Here is a 16,566-nt window from a genome sequence, read left to right as displayed (position 1 = left end):
ACTAAGTAATTTGTTGGCTCACATAAATGAAGAAGACAGGACATTTGCTTCAGGTACAGCTTGATCAAGGGGTTCGAAAAGAGCACTTGGACTTCTCTATCACTGAGCTCTTTTCTCCTCTGTGTTGAATTCATTCTAAGACTCCACATGCTTTTTAGATGCTGGCAGCAGCTCCAGGCTATACCATGCAGGTTTGGGTCTAGCATGTTATTTTCACAGGAAATCCCCATCAGAGTTTCATTGTATCTCATTAGCTCTGATTGGGTCACATGTCCAATCCTGAGCTAATGGCAATCATTTTGGACAGGTTAATGTGATGCTCTGATTGTCAGGACTAAACCATGTGGACAGCCAGGGATTGATTTAATCCAACTCAAAGTAGTTGGACTAGGAGTGGGAAAGCGGAATTTTTTTTTTTAAAGATTTTATTTATTTATCTGTCAGAGAGAGTGAGCACAGGCAGAGGCAGAGGGAGAAGCAGGCTCCCCGCTGAGCAAGGAGCCCGATGTGGGACTCGATCCCCAGACGCTGGGATCATGACCTGAGCCGAAGGCAGCCGCTTAACCAACTGAGCCACCCAGGCATCCCAAGCGGAAGTTTTTTTGAGGGTAGTTGGAGCGTGGTTCCCAGTAGGAGAAAGAATAAATGCCGGCCCACAACATAATAGATGGTCACCACCCCCCACCCTAGTGAGTGAAAGTAACTGGGTGGGAATTGGAGCAAACTGGAGAGTGTATGTTGTGGGGAATCTGGGCTCAGAGTAGCCAGATTTGATTTTTAAGAGACCACAGAAATCTGATATTGTATTTTTTCCATGTAAGTAATTTTTTAAAAGAAGCATTGAGTAGGACAAGCAATAACATCTTTGGGAGGAGACATATCACTTTCTTACCATTCTTTTGTGACTTTTTTCCAAATCTCTCTCTCCCTCTTTTTTTTTTTTTTAATGAGAAACACTCCTTTTCTGGGTTTTTACATTTTCCCCATATGTCATGGATTCTAGAATGTTATTGCTCTGGACACCCTTTTCTGGACCCATTTTACTTGGCCAATGAGGAAAGAACCTGGCCAGGGGTCACAGGGACCTGGGTGCAGATCTCATTTTTCTTGGTGGCTCTCGGTGAGCTTTACTGAGCCTTGGTCGTGTGTGTGCGTATGTGTGTGTGCGCACACGCACGAGTGGGAGGAGGGGCAGAGGAAGAGAAAGATGGGAAGCAGACTACCCTGCTGAGCCCAGAGCCAAACTTGGAGCTTGATATTCGGACCTGGAGATCATGACCTGAGCAGAAACCAGGAGTTGGATGCTTAACCAACTGAGCCACCCAAGTGCCCCAAGACTCAGTTTTCAATCTGTCAGGTGGGCAGGAAAACACTGCCTTCCCTCGAGGGAGGCGAGGGTTCGGGAACGGGAAGTCTCTGATGCATCTGGCACACAAGACATGTATGACACAAGGTGCCACCCTGTCTTGAGGGGAGGTCCCTCTGATGACCATATTCCAGATGTCCCCTGAGTGAGCCAGACACCTGCTGAAAGAGCAAAAGTCTCCTGATGGTAAGAGAAGGATGAAATTTAAAAAAAAAAATTGTTTTCTGTTGCTCTATAACGTGCGTGCTGTCACACCTACTTCATCTGAAATTGCAGCTCAGTGGATCCTTACATGTGTGTACAGCCCTGTGACCACCACTCCGATCATAATATAAAACATTTCCAGTGCCCCAGAGGGGTGATCACTTTTTTTATGAGCTGTTTGAGGGATGGAGAGCAAGCCAGAGAAAGAATCGGAACAAAAATATTGCAGACCCTGCCGAGTCCTGATTCTTTGTCCATGTCACCAAGGCCACTGTGCAGCAATCACAGAGCAGCCGTTGATGAAGGGATGCCAGCATTCTGGTGACCTTAGAAGAGCGTGTGACTAATAAGCGCGCCGTTTCCACGACAACACCATACACCATCCGCAGCGAGGAAAGTCTTGTTAGAATGATCATGACAATCATAACGATCTCTCGGATTTGGATCACCCCTCCCCCACCCCCAGCTCCAAGCCCTTCACACAACCAGACCCAGTGATGGGGCTTGTCTATTAATTAAGGGGCCCCCAAGTGAAAACAAAAGAAAATCCCCGCGACAGTGCTGGAAACAATGGTTCCTTAATAGATGTCATTTCGGCATGCTTGATTCATGTGCTGGGTCCGTGTGGACTCCCATTTAGCTGTGGAGGTTTATAACAAAGATTTATAATTATTCTTCTGATATGTAAATTTGCATGGAAGTTGCACTGCCACCCTATTTGTCTTGTCTCTGTCTAACTTAAGTCAAGCCCCATTATTCTTTGTCCCCAGGACACCCCTCATTCTCAATCGCTTTTGGCGTGAAGTTTGCCATCGGAAAGTGCCCACCTAGCTCATCCTTAAACTCCCTGTTACACTGGCATAGCTTCTGAAGGGCCTGCCCCGGTGTCAACTGGGGAGTGCTTTCCTGTCCCTGGGAAGATCTATCCGGGGTCTGGACTTAGAGAAGGAAGGAGCACTGGACTGGGAGTCAGGGGAACGAGGCACCTGAGTGTGGCCAGGCTCTGCTAACTGGTCACGGGGGTGGGTTTTGGATTCTCTGAGACACAGTTTTCTCTTTTGTAAAGCGAACAATGCAAAATGGGTAATATCGTAAGGCTTTTGTCCTACCCAGACCTGACACGTAACACTTGTTCCGCATCAGGGACTGAGCCACTAAATGAGGAACAAAGCAAATGACCCTCAGTTTCCTTGTCTGGCAGTAGGAGTGACGATTTCTATCCTGACAGGTAATGAGGATCACATAAGACACAGGGACAGTGCCAGGCCCGAAGTTGGGTGACCCGTGCTAATACCCTCCCAACCCGAATTCATACGACGACTTGGTGAACGTTTATTGAGCAACTGTTGTATACCCCGCGCTGGGGTAAGGGCAGGGGATTCCACAGTGATCACGTAGAGTCCCTACTTCATGGGGCTCACTTTCTATGGGGAGGAGACCAATCCCCTGTAGATTAATGGTGGGTCAATGTTTCAGGTGGGCATGAGTACTGGGAAGGAAATTAGAGGGTATGAGATACAAGTGTTGGCAAATGGGAGGAGTTACTTGGGGGAGTCCTGGAGGCCTCTCTGGTTGGGGGGCACATTTGGCTAGAGGTATGTAGGAGGTGAGGAGGGGGTACCTTGTGTGTATCTGGGTGGAGTCGGGGAAGATTATTCCAGGCAGGGAATAGCATGCGCAAAGGCTGAGAGGAGGGTGCACAGTTGCTGTGTAGAAATGGGTAAGAAAGCCATGGGGAGGAGGTAGGAGGCAGGCCGCAGAAGCAGACAGGACAGGTCACAGAGGGCTCCCCAGGAGTCAGCACTGGCCCAGTGTACACCGTCACCAGTGGAATTGTTATAGCCTTCTTTACTCTCAAAGTGCCTGTTTTGGGTAATATAGCATCTCATTGCCCAACTTAGGGGCATAGGAACGACCTTGACTTTTGCTCAGAGTGAGATGGGAGCATTGGAGGGTCTTAAGCAAAGGAGGGACGTTATCGGACACAAAAATTCAGAGGCATCAGGACACATGGAGCGGAGTCTGCAGGAAGCATAGGGGTCTCAGGACTCCACCCCTGGTCTTGGTAGATTGCACTTAAAAAACCAGACAGTAGGGGCACCTGGGTGGTTCAGTGGATTAAGGCTCTGCCTTTGGCTCAGGTCATGATCCCAGGGTCCTGGGATCAGACTCTCTGCTCAGCAGGGAGCCTGCTTACTCCCCTCCCCGGATCCCCCCCACCTCTCTGCCTACTGGTGATCTCTTTCTCTCTCTCTCTCTGTCAAATAAATAAATAAAATCTAAAAAAAAAAAAAAAAAAAAAAAAGAAAGAAACCAGATGGCCAGAAGCCCACTGGCAGTGATTTCCACCTGCCTTGTCCTAGTTGAGCTTTGAAAGATGTTGCCTTGGTGGTTTGAGCTTTGAGTTTTTGGGGAGAAAAGTCCCTAAATTGGGACTTGCTCTACATAAAAGATGCATCGTTGGGAAGTGTATAAATCAAGTTGTTTACAAAACGGATTGCATTTTTAATGCACTGGGGAATATAGCTATTCAATTTCCTTTTTGATTTTACAGATTATGACAGCATCTCTTGCCCATTTAGAGACATTTGATGAAGTCAGAAAAGCATCAGGAAGGCTCGCACAAAATGAACCAATAGTCAGGGTTCAGGTGTCAGACATTTACTGAGCCTTCATCCCAGGCCCAGGCACAGTGGGGGTCCAAACCCGCGTGACATTTGCCCTGAAGGAATTTCCAGTTCAGCAGAGAAGACCTGATAGAGAAAATAACTATGAAGAATACATGAGGAGTTGCTCTGGGGAGGAGCGTCTTACCAAGGGAGCTTCAGATGTGGGGAGCAGGGGCCTGGCCCGATGGCAGTGCCGAGAAGGCTATATGAAGCTGTGCTACCCCCACCCAAGCTGAGATCAAGGAGGAGCAAGAGATAGCCAGGTGTAAGTAAGTGCAGGTGAGTTTTCAGGAGAAAATCAGCAAGCACAGAGGTCCAGAGGTGGAAGGAGCACTGTGTGGGTGAACATCTGGAGGAAAGACAGGGTGGCCATGCAGAGACAATGAGAGGGAGCTTGATCACGCAAGACCTGCAGGCCATGTTGTGATGACTCTATTTCAAGAATAAGGGAAGCAAGTGGAGGATTTCAAGCAATGAAGTGACCTGGTCAGGTGTGCCAAATCAGAGTTTTCTGGAACAAGGTGAGGCATAAATATTTATATACAAACCTACAACGAAGAAAACAATACCACCTTGGATCCCACCCTCTCCAGAGATAGCTGGGTTAATGCTTTAGCGCACCTCCTCCCAGGGCGGCTTCTCTGCTGATCTCTGAACCCTGCGTGACCTGCTGTCCTCCTGTAACACTCTGTCTTAAGAATTTTTTTTACACATCTTCCCTAAGCCATTTCTAAATCCACATAATCACAATAGTTCACAAATTGGATCTATCATAATTTACCCGAGCATTTCCCAATGGGTAGAGGGGTTGAAGTTCCCCATCGTGGGGAACATTCCCGAGGTGGTACCTTTGCTCTGGTGTCATCCTCGCACCTCATTCACTTTTGAGAGTCTGGAGTGAAAAATTATACCATCACCCTTCCAAGGGGATGAACGTTCCAGTTGCTCATGTTATTATTAATATTATCATACTGCTGTTGTGTATAACCCTGTGCGTTTCAGCCAATCAGCATGAACGAACCGGAGGGTCACCACCAGTCCCTAATGAAAACACCCTCAGAATTCACCTGGTTGCTTTCCTCAAACTTCAGACATCCACCTGCCACCTGTCACAGACACACTAGCTATGGGTGCGACCCGGTATTTAGTGTAGGTCTCTGATTCAACTTCCCCTGGGGTCCAGGCTGAGGGTGGGGCTCAAATCAGGGCCAGCATCACTGGAGGGAGCTGAAGTCACCCGAGGGCTGGGGTAGCCTCAGATCATGGCTTTGTGCATGGCAATGAGCTTGGAATCTCCTGCACGGGTTTTCGGCGAGCTGGGCGGGGCATGGTTACACCAGGTGTCCGTGTACCGACTGCTGCTCTATGCCGAGCCCTGAGCTGTCGCCCGACTCCCTGGCTCTCTCGTTCATTCCTCACGGGGATGCCCAGACCAGCGGCCTTTTCTGCTGGACTCTGCGATCGAGAGGATGAGACAGCAGCGAACCGGGAAAACCCCAGTTCAACTTTATAGAAGTTAAATGCCCGAAGAGCTTTAATTTTTAGAACATCAAAGAGCTTTATTTTTAGTTTTAAGCTTCCAGGGAGACTGAGCGTCAGTACAGAGCTCCCTCCACCGCCTCACCTCCCCCAGCACCTATGGCGGTCGCTATTATTAACGTCTTGTGTTAGTAGGATGCGTTCCTTGTAGCCGATGAGCCAAATGCCCATATGTTATTACTGGGTTGGCTCTCTGTGCTGCATATTCTAGGGATCTTTACAAAGGTGTCAAGACATGTCTCCACCACTGTGGTAGCCTAGAGAATAATAATTTCACTAAAAATCCCCTGGGCTCCAGCCGTTCACCTCCCCCGAGCCCCTCCTCCATCCTGCGGTGCCCCCTGTTCTCTGACCTGGAGCCTTTCCCAGAATGTCATATAGTTGGAATCATACTATATAGTATGCAGAATAGGTATAATATCTAGTATGTAGCCTTTTCAGACTGGCTTCTCTCACTTAGCAATGTCTGTTCCTGGCCAGATAGATCTAGCACTGGATACCAATCTGCTGTCTGAAGGTACCACGATTGATATACCCCTTCACCTACTGAAGGACATTCTGGTTGCTCCCATGCTTTGGCAATTCTAAATAAAGCTGCTAAAAACATCTGTGTTTAGGCTTTTGTGTTTTCAACCAAGGGTTTTACTTTTTATTAAAGTTGCAATGTAAGTATTAAAGTTTTTTTTTTTAATGCCCTTTGATTGGTAGGGGTAAGATGAAAGGGGCTGGCTCTTTTGATAATATGATCAGAGAAGATGACTTTCAAAATAAGACCTCAGTGGTGGGAAGGAGCCAGCCATGGCAGAGCCTGGGGGAGAGCATCCCCAGCACAGGGAAGAGCAAGGGCAAAGGCCCTGGGGTGGGAAGACATTGGGGTATGGGGAAGAGTGTGAGGCCAGTGTGGATGGCGCCGGCTGGGGGAGGCAGAGAGCTAGGCAGACCTGCGGGCCACAGTGGGTGCCCAAGATTTTACTGCCAGTACTCTGGGAAGTCATGTGGGGCCTCAGAGCAGGGGGCCGAGAACTGCAAGGTACTTGTAGATGTTACCTCGGGGATCTCCCAGCACCCAACAGGGGCAGAACACAGTCTTTATTGACAGATCAGAAAACGGAGGCTCAGAGCCAGACAAGGCTCGCCGTCCCCATCTAACTCAACTCCAGGGCTGCCGAGAGACATGCAGAATCTGAAGGGAAGTCTCTAAGCATCTCTCTCAGTTGCAGCCCTGGCAGACAGCCTCAAAATTCAATTAGGCTCTAAGGAGATTAGCAAAGGAAGTCGGCTTTGACCTCCAGGGCAGAGGGTGGGCAAGGCAGGGAGTGTGTGTGGGAGGGGTTGTGGTTTCAGATCAGACAGAGGAATTAGGTAATGAGTATGGCCGGAATCTAATTGTCCAGGAGACCAACCTCTTTAGAGGAAATGGAGTCCCTTGTTGTCATAGCAACCAATTGGGAAAAAAAAAAAAAAAAGGGCTCAGCAGGTTCATCAACAGCAAAAGAGAATCACCCTAGACACTGAGGCATCCATCACATCCCAGCAAGAGCTCCTGCCCACAGGTGCATCAGGACCCGTAACAGTCATGGCTTAACCCAGATGAAGTTTCTTTCTGGTGAAAAAAATCAGAGGCAGGGAGCCTCGGGCTGTGGATTATTTAGCTTTTGCTGCGTAGACAAACTGTCCCACAACTTAGTGGCTGAAAGCAACGATTTATTTTTCCTCTTCTGGGCCGTGGTGGAGCACCTCGGTTTTATCTGGGGTCCCCCGTGCAGCCACAGTCAGCGGGAGGCTGGCCCCGGGCTGGTGCTCCCACATGGCCTCTGTCTGGCACCTGGTGGCTGGGGCTCTGGGCGGAGACCCTCACCCAGTGGTAGGTAGGCTAAGCTGGCTTCCTCACCTGGGGTCTTAGGTCAGCACCCTCAGAGGGCGGACTCAGAAGCTGCATGGCAATAGCCTTGCCTCGGAAGTCACCCCAACGCCGATTCTGCCTCATTTTACCCATCAGAGTGAGTCACTGGACCAGTCCAGGTCCAGCGGAGGGAAATATACAACTCCTAATGGGAAGAGAGGAAAATCACATTGCCAGGAGGCATCGGGATGGGAAGGGTCATTCCAAACACTCTCTCACAAGCTCAAATAGAGGCTCTGCTCCACGGAGTCACCTGAATCCTGGGGTCCTTCCCACTCACCACTCCCCCATCCCTCCCGTGGAGCCCTGGGTTCTTCAGTTCCGAGAGGATAGCTAGATGTTGCCCACCACACCCGTGGTTCAGCTGGGAGACTGGAGGAACGAACAAGAAAGAGGGGGAAGGACACAAACACCGGCTGGCTTTCCAGAAGGTTGCTGGGGGTTGCCATAGAATGTTTCTGCTTAGATCTCACTGGCCAGGTCTTAGCCACGTGGCCGCATGTAGCTGCAAGGGAGGCGGGGACCTACCACCTCTATTCCAGGTGGCCAAATGCCTATTTAGGATCTGAGGGTCTATGTCTAAGGAGAAAGGGGGACCATGGATATGGAGACCCAGGAGTTTCTGACACAGTATGAAATTCTACCCCTGATATGATACAATGCCCAGAAGGAAGTCACCCCAACTCACGTAGGATGAGAACTGTCCCCTCACTAGGCAAGAGCTCATAATCCCACAAAGGTTTAGAAGTGAAACCTATATCATTGTGCATTTGGTATTTAAAGTATTCATAACACTGAAGAGACTTTTTTTTTTGGCATATTAAGTATGAACAAATTAGCCTTGTGACTCCAATTTAAACTGTGTAATGAATTTTAGACTTGTGATTCTTCTGTCAAGAAACAAACAAATCTTCTTACACCAAATTTATAAATAACACCAAAATGTATAAGAGTCTTTGAGATTCATTGTATGTATGAGTTTTCAAATTAGATTTTTCAAAGTGGCTTAAGTGCTTTGGAAAGTTTTGCTTGCCAGGTCAGGCAATGGGAGTATTTAAAAGAGGAAACTGAATGTGTTAAATTAGTAAGTCCTGTGTAAAATGTTGAAGATAATTTAATTAACCAAGTTTGCAAACAGGATGGGTCATGAGTATGAGTGGGTTGACCATTAATCAAAGCCCCCTTGAAAGTGATTGTAGAGAAATAGAATAACGGTTTGCAAATTGAACTTAGAGGCTTAAGAATAACTAGGGTGTTTTTTTAAACTACCGTAATACATTGAATATTAATTAAATAACAAGCATTTGCAAGGAAACTTTTCCACATACATAAAATATTCCCAAGCTCATTCAAGAGCCACATGGGGATTTCTGGGTGACCCCAAAGTCCCTGCTTAGGTCCTGGCCACACAGCGATGCCAACCTGGGTGGGGAACGTTAGGGTGATGGAACTGGCAAGATGTGGCACCTGACTGGGTGGTGGGGTGGGGGTAGGGGGGTGGCAAGAGGAAAGCCATGGTGAAAGATGTGCCTGCAGGTCAGGCACAGGTGTGTGTGCTCAAAGCCCTGCAGGTCAGGCGCAGGTGTGTGTGCTCAAAGCCCAGGTAGGCTGCAGGGGCCCCTGGGTGGGTCCCCACAGCCCCATCTCACTGAACTCCAGCTCCCAGGTTACACACTGACCTTCCCTGGAGACTTTCCTTTGGAGAGAGGGAGGAGATCCTTTGGAGAGAGATAGAGGACTCCTGAAAATGTCCAGGTGGACATGGAGGTCCTCTGGGAGCTCGGAAGACAGGGGCTCTGCAATCTGTGTCCTCACTCTGCCCCTGGGAAGGGATGAATCCTGGATATAATCACACCCTGGAAACAAGCATCGCTGGCTGTGGTAGTCGAGGCTGTGGGAACTTTACCCCATCTCTGGCTGGTTCACCCCACTCCTCCTCTCTTTTTCAGAAAGGTGCTCTCTCTTCAGCATGTCTACCCATCCCCACCCCAGGCTTGGCTTTGCAAAAGGCCATCCCCTTCTTCATGTGGGTGAAATTCGCACTCCAGAGCTTCCCTGGGATCGGGCTCAAACTAGTCCCCAGCGGAGACCACTTTCTTGCTTAGCAGCATGTTGTGGGAAGTGGTACTGACTGTTAACAAGACTTATAGGAAGGTCAAGCTTCTTCCTGGACCCTCAGGCTCTTCTTCCTATTGGAGAGCCGTCACCAAAGGCCCTCAGTGCTTGTGGAGTGAATGACTTGAGTTATGGAAAGCCCTGGCACCCAGTAGGCTTTCAATTTAGATTCCGTTGCCTTCCCCAGAGGCCCAGTCTCTTCTGTGGTGATCCAGGGAAGTCTCAAGCAATATCTCGCTCCTCTGTAGTTGCCTTGGTTCCGTCTTGAGAGCCGCATCTGGTCTTCATGGAGATCTTCAGGTGACAGGAACTCCTTGGTCCCGCTCTTCCGAATAGGTTTGCAAAGTTGCTGCATCCACGGCAGGTGGCAGCAGCGAGGCAGGTGGCTGAGAGCCACCTGTGTCCGGTCTGGGAGCGCCCCCTCGTGGCGAGTCAGAGAAACACACGCTGAGGGAGGTTTTCCCTCCATCTGGGGTGGTCTTGTGGTTGTAGATAGAAAAGGAGAATTTAGGGGAGAGCTCAGGGGCCTATTTAATATAAGGGGGCGCTTGTGAGCATTAGGATGAGAAGTCTTCTCTATACGTCGTATTAAAATAGGCTGTTCTTCAGGGCTGTTTTCTTTGGCTGGAAATGATGAAGAAATTTCTTCACCGCGAAGAGGAAGTAAGGCTTGCCATAGCTCTCCTCAGCAGGGAGGACGGCTAGCTTGGGCAATTGGCTTTTTCAGAAATTGAAGTCTCACTCAAGAACAAAGCACCTTTCTTTCTTCACCCATCCCATCTTGTCTCCACTCAAAAATTTAAAACTAAGATAAAAACAGGACAGATTTATTTTGTCACCTGGCCCTGAAGCTCTGGGGAAAAATTTAAATAATAATGATGATGATAAAAGCAACAATAATAATGCTGAGGGTTCTTCAATAAGACTGAAACGTCTGAGTGGAAGAGCATTTCATGAGCACAGACAGACCAGAATCCTGGGAGGTGCTGTGGGTTGAATACAGCTGCTCAGACGTGAGTGAGCAAGCGTGCTTCTGTGAGAGGGGAGACTAGCAGGGACTTTGTAATATTAAAAAATATTCAAAAGACTTAAGATAGTACAAAAAATGGGGGTGTTGGAGTGAACTAACATTTGTTGAGCCCCTATTATTGCCATGTGGCTCTTAACAGATCATCTTTATCATAGGCATGACAAATAAAGACAATCATCTCCTTTTACCAACAGGAAAACAGAAGCTTAGAGAAGGAAAAGGATGAACTCAGGGTAACATAACTGAAAACTGAAAGGCTGTGATTAGAACCCGAATCTCCTAGTATCAATCTTAATGTTTGCTAGAGTTCGGTCAACTGGTCTACCAAGATTCATTTCGTCCTTCCCTTATTTAGCAGATGCTTGCTGAGTGCCTACGTGACCCAGACACCTTCTAAGCAGTGATTGTTTGGTGGCCCAGATCACCCTCCTTCTCTACTTTTGTTCATCAACTCATTCATCCATCTACTTGTTCTTCATCTCATTCATACAAGTTGTTCACTTATCTATTCATTCATTCTCTCTTATTCCTCTTTTACTTATTCATCCACTCACTCGCTCATCAATTCACTTGCTCATTCATTCTTAGGATCATTTACTTACTCATTTATTTATTTACCTGCTCATTATTTGCTCTTTCTCTTACTCTACCTCTTCACTTCTTTAATCCTCATTTACTCATCTCTTCACTAATCCATAGACTCTTATCTGTATATTACTCCTTCCATCCCTTCTTCCACCTATCCCTCACATACATATTTATCCATCCATCCATCCATCCATCCATCCATCCATCCATAACTCCATCCATCCAGCCATCCACCTACCCACTTCTATTCTTTCAGGCCTCATGTTGATTCTGAAACTCAAGAAGTGATTTTCTACCCTCTGCTGTACTCACCATCCAGTAGTGGGGAATAAGAAGAAAGACCACACTTCACTGTAATTAGAACCATGACAAGGGGCTTGCAGAACACAGAGAGAATCTTAAGTCATCTGGATGGTGAGAAGTCCTGGAGGAGAAATAGGCAAAGTCCTAAAGAAAGAATTAGCCAAATGGAGCATGTTGGAGACAGTAACAATTTCAGGCAGAGAGGATAACTTATGTGTATACTTGGAGGAAGATCAGTGGCCTGCATGTGTGCCTGGAATTTAGAAACAGAGGAAAAGACAGGGAGGCAGCAAAGGGAAGCTGTGACTGCCTGGGATCACACTTGCTTCTCTCCCAGGCATTGACTTTAGAGTTTAGCTTTTTTTTTTTTTTAAATTAACATATAATAGATATTTAGCTTTGTGCATTATGAAGATAGCTCTGTTTGGAACTCTGTCTGCCCTTCTGGTCTCCATTAGCTCTGAGAGAACAGTCTTGTAGGACTATGAGAAATCCAGACATCCCCATATGTCCTTGGTGACAGAGCCCACCTCTCCTGATCACTGTTACAGCAGGTGGTAAAGAGTCACCCTTATTCCTCACCTCTGCCTGTGGTCATATCTTTGAGATCACTCCAGCACAGCCCTCCCTGGCTTCCACTTCCTCCCTCATATGTGGTAATTCTTCAGGCTCTGACATTCTACTTCTTCATCCCATCCACCCCTTTATTATTAGTCAGACTGACATTTATCTAATTTGATCCCCCACTATTTCTTGCCAGTGTCTCTTTATCAGCCCCCTCTCCTATCTCTCTGACTTTAGTGGCTTCCTGGAGCCTGTACCCACATGGCCATTCCTCTCTGAATGGCCTCTCTGAAACTCCAGTAGCCTCATATCATACACCTCCATAAACCCTTCAAGGGCACCTTGTTCCAGGACAATGGGTCAAGTCCAAACTCTCTGGCCAGGCATTCAAAGTCCTTTTCCATCTGGTCATTCCATTTCTCCAGGCTTGCCTGACTCCATCTCCTCACTTGTATACTCCATGCTTACCAAAGCCCCAGGAGCACCCCAACACATCCTACTCTTATTCACCTCTGCCTCTGCAATACTGGCTTTCCCCTGAGATGGACTTCCATAACTTGTCTCCCCAGAAGACTCCTGCTCATCCTTCCAGACATGGATGGAGACATTAATTTACCTTGTTATGGCTGCTATTTTGCCAGTCACCATGCTTTACTGCAAGGACTTTTTCCCAACTGTCTGTTTCCCTCCACTGGACAGTGAGCCCCTGGGAAGCAGAGTGCCCCTGGGAGGCAGAGCGCCCCTGGGAGGCAGAGCTTTTTCACAGTTCTCACTACATTCTCAGAGCCTCGAACAGTGCCTGACATGCAGAAGATGCTCAATAAATCTATAAAAGAATGAATGGATGAACAAAATATCTCTATGTATGCCTGAGTATGGATTGGACCTATGACTCCTCCTGGGTCCTCTGAGATGTGCGTCCAGCCTTGTCATTTATCCTGCCATTGGAGCAGTTCTGTAGACCTTGGCAAAGGTCTGAAAAAAATGCTAGGACAATCTGGTTGCTTGGCATTTGGATCGGCTTCCAAGGGCTTGTCTTCCCAAAGAGATCTTATCTCTAATGCTGATGGACAGAACAATGTTCCGAGGGTGGGACGGGCCACCCAGAGAATACACAGCTGCCAGGCTATCAGTCGGCTGGTTTGGAATCAGAGCCAAGGCCCTTGGGAAGAAGGAGGTGGCACATGAAGATTCATTCGAAGGTGCTAGCAGCTGCTTTCCCAGGCTAACTTGATGCTGCTCTGCACTGACATTCCTGTAGCACATGCTGGGAAATGCTCCCCATTCTCAGCCCCCAGCACAGATGGCCCAGCCTTCTGCTTTGGCCCTATAAGGAAGGCACCACATGTCCAAGAGGAGGCAGAGTGGGATGTTAGAACACAACTCCTGGGGATTCACCTCTAACTAGGAGGTGACCTTAGCAAATTCTCTCACTTCTTTGGGCCTCAATGTATAACCTCAGCCATAACACAAAGGTGACATTAGTACCTACCTTCCGGGGCCGTTAAGAGGATTAGATGAGGTAATACACTGCACGCCCTTGAAACACTATGAGGAAACAGGAAATGTTCAATAAGAGGTAGCTGTTATCATTTCCTGAATTTTTGCCACAAGGGCAGAAAACACAAGTGCCTAACTATTGTAGGGTCTTTTTTTATTTTTTAAGTTTGTTATTATTATTTTTTAAAAATAATCTCTCCCCCCGGGGCACCTGAGTGGCTCAGTGGGTTAAGCCTCTGCCTTTGGCTCAGGTCATGATCCCAGGGTCCTAGGATCGAGCTCTGCATTGGGCTCTCTGCTCAGCAGGGAGCCTGCTTCCTCCCCTCTCTCTGCCTGCTTCTCTGCCTACTTGTGATCTCTGTCTTTCAAATAAATAAATAAAATCTTAAAAAAAAAAATCTCTACACCCAACGTGGGGCTTGAACCCATGACCCTGAGATTAAGAGTCACATATTCTTCTGACTGAGCCAGCCAGGGACCTCTGGGGTCTTGATTTTTAACCCAGTCTGACAATGTCTGCCCCTTTAATTGGGAGCATTTAGAGCATTTACATTTAATGTGATAATTAATATGGTTGGGTTTAAATCCACCCTCTTCCTATTTGTTTTCTTATGTCCCATTTGTTGTTGTTTCTTTTCTCTGTTTCTGCTTCCTTCTGGATTGACTATTTCTTATGATTCTATTTTATCTCCTTTGTTGGTTTATTAGCTCTAACATATTTTGTTTATATTTAAAGTCTTTATCTTTTTTAGAGCAGTTTTAGGTTCACAGCAAAATTAAGAGGAAAGTACAGATATTTCCCACATACTATCTGCTCTTGCACATGTGCAGCCTCCCCCATTATCAACCTCTCCACCAAAGGGTACCTTTGGTACATGTGATGAACATAGATTGCCATACAAAACAATGCTGATTCTTCCCAGGATCCACCACCACCATCCCTCTTTCTTTCCAGACCTGTAACTAGACTCAAATCCCAGTAGGTCCCAACATTTGAGGTATAAGGTGAGCTACAATCCAAAGAACTACTTGAGTTTTCTAATTTTTATAGACAGAAATCCCAGGAATGTGTGTGGAGAATGAATACTTAAGGGGGTAGGAAAATGGTGGAAGAAACATAAAGTTGGATTATGCCAAATTTATTGACATGGATTCACTAAGCAAGGGTTCCACATTTAAATGATGCAGCCCAGGAAGTCAGGAAGGGCTCTAACTGTTTGTTTGGTTGACTGGCTGAAGGATGGACCAAAAGGTGGTCAGCCCACTGTGAATGAATTGGAAATGTCCAGCCTCCTTTGATTTAATGTAGAGATAGGGATTCAGAGGCTTAGGGAGACTAGAATGTCAGAGTGGATTTGTCATTTAAGATCTAACTTACATGAGGAGGGTCCAGAAGACATCTTTTTCACCAATACTCAGAAATACATTTGTGAGATGAGTCCCAGAATCCTTGAAGAACTCCATGATTGCTTTTCTCTGTAGGCCAGACCTCACAGTGGGAACTGAAGCCACGCAACTGGTAGACCTAAATTGGGCAATGGGAGCAAAGGGGTCCTGGGGTTGTAGGGGTCCTGGGGTGGTAGGAGCCCTGTAGCTGCACTCAACCACCAAAGGCAAGATGGGTGTGATGACCATAATGGACTGCTGAATCCAAGCACAGCAATTAGAATAGTGTGACTCACATTGACCCATGGCATTCCTAGAAGTGAAACAGGTATTCATGGTATTAATCATGATATTTCTAGAAGTGAAACAGGTATCATAGCATTAATCATGGTATTCCTAGAAGTGAAATAGGAAGTCTATTAAATTCTTACTTGATCTGTACAAGCAGAAGAGTTCTAGGTCAAGTGAACAAGAGTCTAATTCAAATCGTAACAAAGGAGTCATGGCCCCTCAACTGATACCCAGACTTGAGTCAGTTTACAAACCCAGCACAATGGAGGGGAGGCCAGGTCCCCTTGAGGAAGGGCCCTGATATACCCCCCAAAATTCATACCGATAATCTTTTCCCAGTCTTCCCTACAAAGGACCTATAGCCTTTCACTGTGTAATTGTACATTAGGAGAAAAGGAAATAATCAGACCATTTAGGGGTTATGGGACACTGGCTCTCACATTAATTCTAAGGGACCCAAAACATTGCTGTGGCCCACCAGTCAGAGTGGGGGCTTATGGAGGTCAGGTGATCAATGGGATTTTCAGTCAGATCCGTCTCACATGGGTCCCAAAACCAACCTGTGACCATTTCTCCTGCTCTAGAATGTATAATCAGAACTGACATACTCAGCAGCTGGTGGAATCCCCGAGATGGTTCCCTGGCCTGTGGAGTGAGGGATATTATGGTAGGAAAGGGATATTATGGTATGGAAGCCACTAGAACTGCCTCTTCTTCGGAAAATAATGAATCAAAAGCAATACCACATTCCTGTTGGGTTGCAGAGATCAGTGCCTCCATCAGGGACTTGAAAGATGCGGGGGTGGTGATTCCCACCATCTCCTCATACAACGTTCTTATTTAGCCTGTGTGGAAGAGAGACAGAGCTTGGAGAATGACAGTAGATTATCAGAAGCTTAACTAAATGATGCCTCCTCTTGCAGCTGCTGTACCAGATGTGGTTTCATTCCTTGAGCAAATTAACATATCCCCCGGTACTTGGTGTGCAGCTCCCGATCGGGCAAATGCCTTTTCCTCCATCCTTGTCCACAGGGCACACCAGAAGCAGTTTGCTTTCAGCGGGCAAGGTGAGCAATGTACCTTTCCTGTCCTACCTTGGGGGAACATC

The sequence above is a fragment of the Lontra canadensis genome, unplaced genomic scaffold (assembly GCF_010015895.1).
Source record: "Lontra canadensis isolate GAN:19392208 unplaced genomic scaffold, GSC_riverotter_1.0 scaffold16, whole genome shotgun sequence".
Taxonomy (NCBI): domain Eukaryota; kingdom Metazoa; phylum Chordata; class Mammalia; order Carnivora; family Mustelidae; genus Lontra; species Lontra canadensis.
Note: the sequence above shows the minus strand (reverse complement) of the source record.